Genomic DNA, 9,333 nt, shown 5'->3' with positions numbered 1-9,333 from the left:
GTCCAAGTTAATTTTAAACTTGATTGTTTATGTTCGATCATTTCGAATTTAAATTAATTTAGATTTTAAATCATCTTAAATTCAAATTATCAAATTTTCCTAATAAGTTGAGTTCAAATGAATTTTCGAGTTGGAACAAACTTTTTGACTCTAACTTGTAATTAAATATATCGATAATCAATGCTATACAAAGAAGAAAATTAAACAATGGTACTATCATATCATTACTATATGTTTCCTTTTACTGATGCAAATATTCTTTTTGACCAAAAATTAACTTGAAGCAAATTAATTGAACTTGAAAAAAAAAAAGAAATTAACTTGCAAGTCAATCAAAAACCTGAAGGAATGATCAGCTTAAACACATCCAATCAAACTAAAAATTTGAAATGATCTCCAACTCCAAGAAATTGAACTTGAACTTAAACAATTCAAAATTTAAAACAACTTGAAACTCAAAGATAATCCTATGTCATACGACTTGCACTTTTATTATTAAGATATCCGTAATAAAAAAAATAGTGAAAAATTTTAGAGCAATTAAAAAAGTTAATGGTGTACCAAAAAGAAAATTATATATGTACCAAAAAGAAATAGAAATGAAGCTACTAAATCGGTAGCTTTAATTATACTGGATAATAAAGTTAACTAGGTGACCCGTTCTATTCGGTCAGAATTAGGTGACTGTTAAGGCCATTAATTAGGAAACGATTGGACAGTTGGGACTCCGTCCTTTATGATTGTTAATTTAGGGTAAAGGTCCAAAAGCCCAACTGCCTTATGACCCCTTTCATTATCAGCTTTCATTTAGGAAAAAAGCCCATCAATATTATGATTTTTATTTTTTGTAAGAATTTTACGTCACATTTATAAATGTTATGGTTATCAACCAAAGATTTAATATGGTATAGACATTTTCTATCATATAGCTTGCGAACCCGAGAAATAAAAACGTAAGATATCATTAGGATTTTCTCATTAGCATAAACTTTCTATTTTTAAAAAAATAATAATAACTTATTAAAAGATGCTGTCTTTCTCTATTGATGCAACTTATTAAAAAATAATAACATAAATTTCTTTCTTACAAAATAGTAGATAAGCAAACAAAAAAAGGTATAAAATTGTTAAGGACATAATATTGGTGCAAATGAGATTTAGATGGAATATAAGAAACTGACAAAATTGAATTTAAAGTAAACCTTTTAATAAATGTTATTTTTAAAATTTATTTCGCACTCACTACTCGATATACAACTTTAAAACTTATTTCACTCATATCACTCAATATGCAAAAGGAGAATCGTGTGAATAGCCTTAGGAATATAATGAAGATAATAATTTCGTCTTTGTATTTTACAAGAGAAGTTCACTAGATACACTCGAGAGTTTGTAAAGTTGTTCGATTTTAAAGTCTACTTTTTAAAGCAAGCAAATTATAAAGAATTTGGATTCCTTTGATAGATGATTGGAACTCAAGTGTTTATGATTATTTCTAGAACATAACACTTTTACTGTTTTTGATTTTTCTACTCTTATCTTATTTGTTTTTTGGTGTGTCAAAATAGTTAGTAGTAAATTCTTTATATAGACTTGCAAGTGTATCTTTTTAAGAATACAATCTTTTCTTCAAGACACCTTTTTGTCTCAAAGATACTTCTATATTTTGCAAGACACAATTCTTGTCACGACCCGGAACTCCCATCGAGCACGTGACAACTACCGCGAAGCCTCGACAAACATTCTTCCCTCGAATGCCCTTCGAGACCTCGCAAGGCTTTTGTACCAATTTTTCCATTTCTCTCTCTTTCTTTTTTTTTGAATAATAAAATAAAATAAAAATATTAATTAAAATAATCTATTTTAATGTAAAACAATATATATATATATTTTTTTTTTCGAAACATCAAAAATTAATTTTTTGCACATAAAAACAAAATAAATTTATACATACTGTAATATAGAAAATTAGAGTATGCAATTTAAATTACAATGACACGTGAGCCCCCAAATAACTGAGAAGGTTTAAGTCTATAACCTTACTTTCTAGGATGCAACTCTGAAATTTACTTCTCGATGCAATTGACAGTCTACTGCCTATTCTGAGCCTGAAAAATGTATAGGAAGAAGGGGTGAGATTATAAAATCCCAGTGAGTAGACAGACATCATCAAAATAATCTAAAGCTGAGTAATATGAGACAATTAAAATAATTCATCCCAACCCTTATAAATAATTGGATTTCATCCAATTACTCAACATGGCTTATGCACTTTTCAAATATTTAGCCCTTGCCAAAAATCCATTCTCGGGGATACCCCGCGAAGGCATCTTACCGAGACCGCTAAGGCTGTTTATTGTCACACACACAAACACATTTCACCTCTGACAACACAGTCGTTCCTTGGCGTTGGCTGAGTCCCAGTTTCACGTGGTGGCCAGCGTGAAGTGTACTCAAATCCTACCTCGGGAGTTATCCTACGCGCCTCTCCAATCGAGGTAAGCTCAATAATTGGGAACCGTGCCCCTCTAATTAGGCTGGCCCACGGAACCCCCGTCACTGCAGTGCCCACTTTATAATCCACCAACCAATAAAATCACAATAGTATGACATGGCTCACTTAACACATTCAAGGCAAATCAAAGCAGTTCACATATTCTTTAAATCATAAAAATAACCAGTCATACCCACATTTATCATAAGCCATTTAATGTAAAATCATGGATAAACAACACAATCATAGTATAGGTCTCCAATTACTCTATTTTTGAAATCATTATTAAATTTTCAAAAATTTTATAAAATTATTTTATAAAATCTCATTTTCCCATAAAACACAATAATTTTCCAATTAAACCATTTTTCCATAAAATCACACAATTAAATAAATCTACTCTAGATAATTAAGACGATAGTAAGTTTACTCACTGTACTAGGAGTAGATATACTCCTATTCTCGATCCTCGGGTGTAGTCTTTTACCCGTATCAGATAGCTCACCACCTATCCACAATACATGACACAAAAAATTCAATAATTTGTGTCAAATCAATATATATTATTTCAGGCTCTTATCCATGCGTATGCACTAGATAGGGTGTGAAATGTTTGGACAATCGCTTAATCACAGTGTCCGACCTAACTCGCCTATACACGGTGTAAATTTCTAAAATCTCCAATTCAACTCCAAGTCCATCCATTTCAATTTCAATTATCCAATTATATCCACAATACCTCAATGACTGTGAATGTGGTCCAATTTATCAGTTCGGATCACAAATTACGCTTTTACCCCTAGTGGGTAAAAATTTCAATTTTTTTCCACCAAAAATTCCCATTTAATTTCCAACCTCATAATTCATCATTTTTCCATCTAATTCTCTTAAAATAAAGTCAACCTCATCCTCACACACCATTGGCTAGATTCGGCCTAGAGAAATTCATGGAGAAAATGAATATTTTTCTTGTTGTTTTACTCATAAACATGCTAAACTAACACTAAACACTAACATAGTTCAAAATCAAATTAATCTAACAACTTTCTCTCTCTAAACCCATATGATCAGATTTGAATCCATCATCAAAACACATAATTTAACCATGGAAAATAAGGAGAAATGCATGGAAATGATAAATCTTAAGCTAAGCTTGAAAAATCATACCTTTAAACACTTGATTCCTTGAAAAATCACACTTTTTCTTTGAATTTTCTCACTCTAGGGTTTGTTCTTATTTCTCTCTCTCTCCTGCTGGTTTTGGCTGACCCTCCCAATGAAGAATTCTGGAATTTTCAAGCCTTTTAATAGGCTTAATAAAATATTATTATTTTATTTACCTTTTGAATATTTTATTATTTTATTTTTTTTAGAGCCATCTTTTTGACTTTCTTTTTCTACCACTCAATCCTCTTCACTTATCCATGTCTTCCATGAAATTTCTAGACTTTTCCAAAGTTTTGGTGGAGTAAATTTTTAAAAATTACACTTTTACCCCCGTAAAGTGAAAAATTACATTTTTGCCCCAAAAACTGAAAAATTGCCCATAGACATATTTTTCATCCCTTATACTCATACCATTCTCCAATTTGTCAAATGTGATCTAAATTCTCTCAAAATCTCAAATTTTGTCCGCGAGTGAAAAAATTACGATTTTGCCCCTTGATAGTGAAAATTTCGGTTTGACTCCAAATTGATCATCGAACTCCGAATTACCATTTTGAGTCATTCCTGAATTGTGAAACTTTTAATTTCACCTTAAAATTCCTATTTGAACTATTTCGAAGCTTAATCGACTCAATAGTACCATTATGGGCAATATCATCTTTAATGATTTCTCGAACTTTCTAAATATACAAACATTCTATCGGGCATGTGAATGACATTATTAATTATTTTACAAAGCAGGGTTTGACAATTCTTGAATAAATGCATTGTTTTAATAATCACCTTATAAAAAGACAACCATTCATACCATAAAATATAACTTTTGAGCTACCATATGAAAAGATAATATTTCATATCTAAACTTTTCAGTTGTGGTGTTTTTCAATTATCTCATATCTTTTGGATTTAAAGGTATTTTTTCAATATGTCACTTTACCAAGAGACATAATTATTCACATGAAAAACTTACCTAAAATCTAATAGTCACATTATGTCACTCTTTACGATATAACCTTTGAGATAGGATAACTTTTCATTATAAATGTATTGTTTTAATAATCACCTTATAAAAAGACAACCATTCATACCATAAAATATAACTTTTGAGCTACCATATGAAAAGATAATATTTCATATCTAAACTTTTCAGTTGTGGTGTTTTTCAATTGTCTAGTAACTTTTGGATTTAAAGGTATTTTTTCAATATGTCACTTTACCAAGAGACATAATTATTCACATGAAAAACTTACCTAAAATCTAATAGTCACATTATGTCACTCTTTACGATTTAAACTTTGAGCTAAGATAACTTTTCATTATATGAAATAACTTCTTATTTTGAAAATACACCAACACATAACACAAGAGGCGTGGGGAAAATAATATTTTTCATTTTATGACAATGTAATGCAGACCACTAAATTATAAAAAATAAAACATGTTTCAACAATAGATTTTTCCTAATATTTTTGACGAAAATTCCACCACAATTAATACTTCAAAAATTAAATTCAAACGTATCTTATTTTAAATTTTAAATATCATTTTTGACAAAATTTTTGTTGATAATAATATTTTAAAAAATTGAATTTTAGAAAATGAAAAATTAATGAAATGTTTAGCTTGTTAAATAAAGTAAAGATTTACACAAATTATGTAAATATTTATATGCTTAACTATTCAACAAGTTTGATCAAATTATTGATTATATGATTTTCAAATTAGTTTTTTAAAATATTTTTATGAAAAAAATTTGACAATGGAATTAATCTATACCTAAATCTTATCTTAACTTTAATTTCATAGTGAATAAAAAGTAGTCATTCAATAATTCAATGATTTTGGGAGAAATTATAACATTTTAATGGATGTCTAAATGCAAATGCAAGGCATTGGATTTGTTGGGTGATCAGTGATGTGGTGATCTATTTTAGTAGGGCCACTCGTACTTGCACATGTTTCATGCCGGTCTACTTTCCATATACATGTACTTGGTTTTTTAATTCAGCATTTAATACAAACCACTTCCTTCAAAGTGATTTACTTTTCAAGTTTATTACGAGTAACATCGGCTGCTGAGTGCTGAAAATACTAGTTTGATTTCAAAGATTATATATACGCCACTTAGTCCACTATGAATTGACTAATATATGTATATATATATATATGATTGTTTCTCCTAAATAGGATATTAGGTTTCATAATTTGAGGTATTGAACACTCTTTCAATCTTATAATTTCACTTTTTACATCTCAAGATTTGAAATTAATATTTTTTTAAAGTTAAAATATCAAGTTTTAATTAATTAGAGGTTATATGAATACTTTTGTGATAAAAAATAATATTGTTCAAGTCGTAAACATTGTAATATAGTACGAACAAGATACACTCCGCAAGTTCAATTTATGTTAAACAAGAAAAAGAGTTCTATTTATGCTTTGTTATTTTTTTAAATAAGGGCAAATTCTAATTACATCCCTTGTGGTTTCGATTTTTTTCACATGGCATCTTGTACTTTTTTTTCCCAATTAAGACCACACGTATAACTTTTTCTCCAATTAATACTCCGTAAATAACTTCTGTTCTCACAAGAAGTTAAGCTGGTTAATTATACTTGAAAAAATAATAAAAATACCCTCAATTTAAAGTTGACCTATTTATTCATATTTAAGAGAAAATTTGTAGTTTTATTAGGTAAAATTAATAACCTAACTCCTTGGGGAACAAAAGTTATTCAAAAGGTATAATGTTTAGAATTTCATCTTAACTCAAAAGGTCATCTTAATTTCGTACTAGTTTGTTGCTTGTGTGATGTGCTCGAAGTGGTAAATTTTTTTTTAAATTGAGTTGAGAATACTTTGTGAAATAGATATGCAATAGTAATTACATTATCATATCTAATTCTTGGTGTATATTGACATGTATAAAATATTATTTTACAAAATATATAATTGTTGTTATGGTAGACATCATTGTGCTATTTGTGGTAGTGCTTCCATACCAAAACACACCTATAAACAACCTAACCACAAAATAAAACCTTAAATAAAATCTCTAAACTTACAGTAGAATATGTAGTAAATTAATCTCTCTTAAAATTTTATCTTTAATTAATTTATCTGTGTCATTTTTTATTAGTTACATTTAACACTAAAAAGTATAATATGTAATAATTCAATCTTTTCAAAACCCTATCTTTAGCTAGCTAATGTGCACCACCTTACATTTAACACTTGAAAAATAGCTTCCACCAGTTTCGGGTGCTAGACTTCCTATGGCTTTCTAGCTTTTGATTCAATAAAATCCATTTTTCAAAAAAAAAAAAAACACTTGAAAAATAGCATATGTAGTAATTCAATATCTCTCAAAACGTTATCTTTAGCTAGCTAAAACGCACCACTTTACATGAATTACTTTTAACACTGCAAAATGATATAGGAGTAATAAATAATGATATAAAAAAAATTATTTTTTATAAATACTCACATATAAACAGTCAAAGAAAAATCTAGAACATCAACCGTGAAAGAAAAAAAAAATCTAATCCAAACCCAACTCTAGACCTCAAGCTCACACCCAAAAACCCAGCCACAAACTAATCCCACTAGACCTCAAGCCCAACAACCATGCGTCAAAGTAAGAACTCTGTCAAATATCAAGCCAAAAACCCTTTGGGACTTTCTTTAAATATAACAAAATTTTTTCATAATTCATAATTTTCAATGTCCAATCTACTGTAAAAAACTTACATGAGATTATTTATTAGCTTAAATAGAGCGCCCACATGCATGTAAGTGTTTTCTTTTTTTTTTAATAGTCAAGTTGATTTAGTGATCTAAAATGCATGTAAGTGTTTTATTTTTTTTTTCATAGTCAGGTTGATTTAGTGATCTAAAGTTGTATAAACAGTTATGTGTTTGTTTGCTGATGATGAAGCAAAAGAGTGTAACTGTAAAAATTATAATACTTCTTTTCACTATTCATTTTTCTCTTAACTTTTTTTTCTTATTTATGCCCATAAATTTTAGATGATAGAGTAGACTTGAAATGGGGTATTCTAGTAATGTCAAATTTTATGTGTTTAAGAGGAAACATATTTTTTTACTGTTGGATGAAGTAAAAAACTTTGAAAACACTCACTTTGAAAATTTTATGAGATTCGTTTAGCTTTATATGGTTATCGTAAAAAAATACTGACATATAAGTAAGCCAACTCATATTTTAAATTTCTTTAGTTTTCATTTATTTGGTTATCAAAATTTTTTTATATTATTAATAAATTTATGAAATGAGATTGACAGAGCAATTGACCTTGTCAAACAATTAAACTAGTACAAATGTTATTTCACTTAGAATTGAACCTCTCACAAAACAATTGACTCTTGAATTTGGATTTTATAGTTGATTTCCTCCCTCCTTGTAATATCATTGCCAAGTGTCAAGCAAACAAGCCCTTTGGGGCTTTCTTTAAATATAACTAGAGTGGTGCCCCTCTTTGCGTGGGTGTTGAATTGTTATTAAAATCAATTTTAAATTATATAACATTATAAATAAAAATAGTAATAAAAGAAAAATAATTTTAAATTTAAAAATATTATAAGTAATAGTAATAATGACAAATTAAAGATAATTCTTTTAAAAATTCAATATTTTAAAAATATTTTTTGATGTCTTACTAAGCAACATTTTTTATTTAAATAAACTTTTTAAAAAACATTTGATTTGTTATATCTTAATATATTCTTATGTTGATATAATCATATTTTTTTAATTACATGATTTTAATAGCGAAATAAAATTCATGTTTTGAAAATATAATATTTATAAAATAATTATTGATAAGCTACATAATTTACACAATAAAATTATTAAAATAAAATGAATATTAATTACACTTATAAAAATGTTTTTTGTTTTAATGATGAAATTTCTAAATTATCTTCGATTTTAATTACTACTTTCTTGTCTTATGCTTTTACAATTATTTTGAATTAATTCACCTTGTGAAAATAATTTTGGGATCCTTCAATAATTTTGATAAATCATTATTAACTTTATTCAATTAATTGTTCATTTTTTATTATTTATCAAAAAAATTTTGTTTCACTTTTTATTCTTATCCTATTTTCATAATTTTAATTCACATATAAAAAAAAATTACAAATAAAAGACTTGGATGAATCCAACCCGCTTCTTTTTTTTTTTTTTGAATCCTTCATAAAACCACGTGATTTTAATTTTAACCTAACCCTAGTTACCAACCCTTTCCCATTTCTTCATTTTTACTCTCTTCTTCTTCTTCCATTGGCAGCAGCCAACCCCTTTCTCTAAACCCTCTCTCCATTACTTAGTCCCTGGCGCCGTCGCCCTTGTTGGCCTAAGCCTTTCCGACAGTGTCTTCCTCTTTCTTTCCCTTTCCTCGTTTCTTCTCTTCCCCTTCCTTCTGCCGCCAGTTTAATTCCTCTCTATCTAAAAAAGCCTAACCACCGTTCTCCTCCTGCAATTTGGGTTTTCTTTTAAAAGTCCTGCCACAGATTTAAAACTCCATTTAAAACCCCTTTCCTCAAAGCTGGGCATGGACACCCTTTAAAAGCTTTCTTCGTTGTTTTTGTTTGACTCACTTAATGGTAGTTTGTTTTTTCTAATCACACTGTCAGCTGCCACGTGTTAA

At 28.4% G+C, this 9,333-nt stretch overlaps 1 long non-coding RNA gene across 1 annotated transcript; it reads right to left on the bottom strand.

The window, feature by feature from the left end:
- On the bottom strand, nt 2,069–3,701 carry LOC108662300. The gene is made up of 3 exons (XR_001928199.1): nt 3,662–3,701; nt 2,929–3,002; nt 2,069–2,108 (listed from the first exon to the last, which is right to left on the bottom strand). It is a non-coding gene; the product is annotated as an uncharacterized LOC108662300 (long non-coding RNA).

This window comes from Theobroma cacao, chromosome 1 (genome assembly GCF_000208745.1).
Source record: "Theobroma cacao cultivar B97-61/B2 chromosome 1, Criollo_cocoa_genome_V2, whole genome shotgun sequence".
Lineage (NCBI taxonomy): Eukaryota > Viridiplantae > Streptophyta > Magnoliopsida > Malvales > Malvaceae > Theobroma > Theobroma cacao.
The sequence above is the reverse complement of the archived record's forward strand: the minus strand, read 5'-3'. Positions and strand labels throughout refer to the sequence as shown.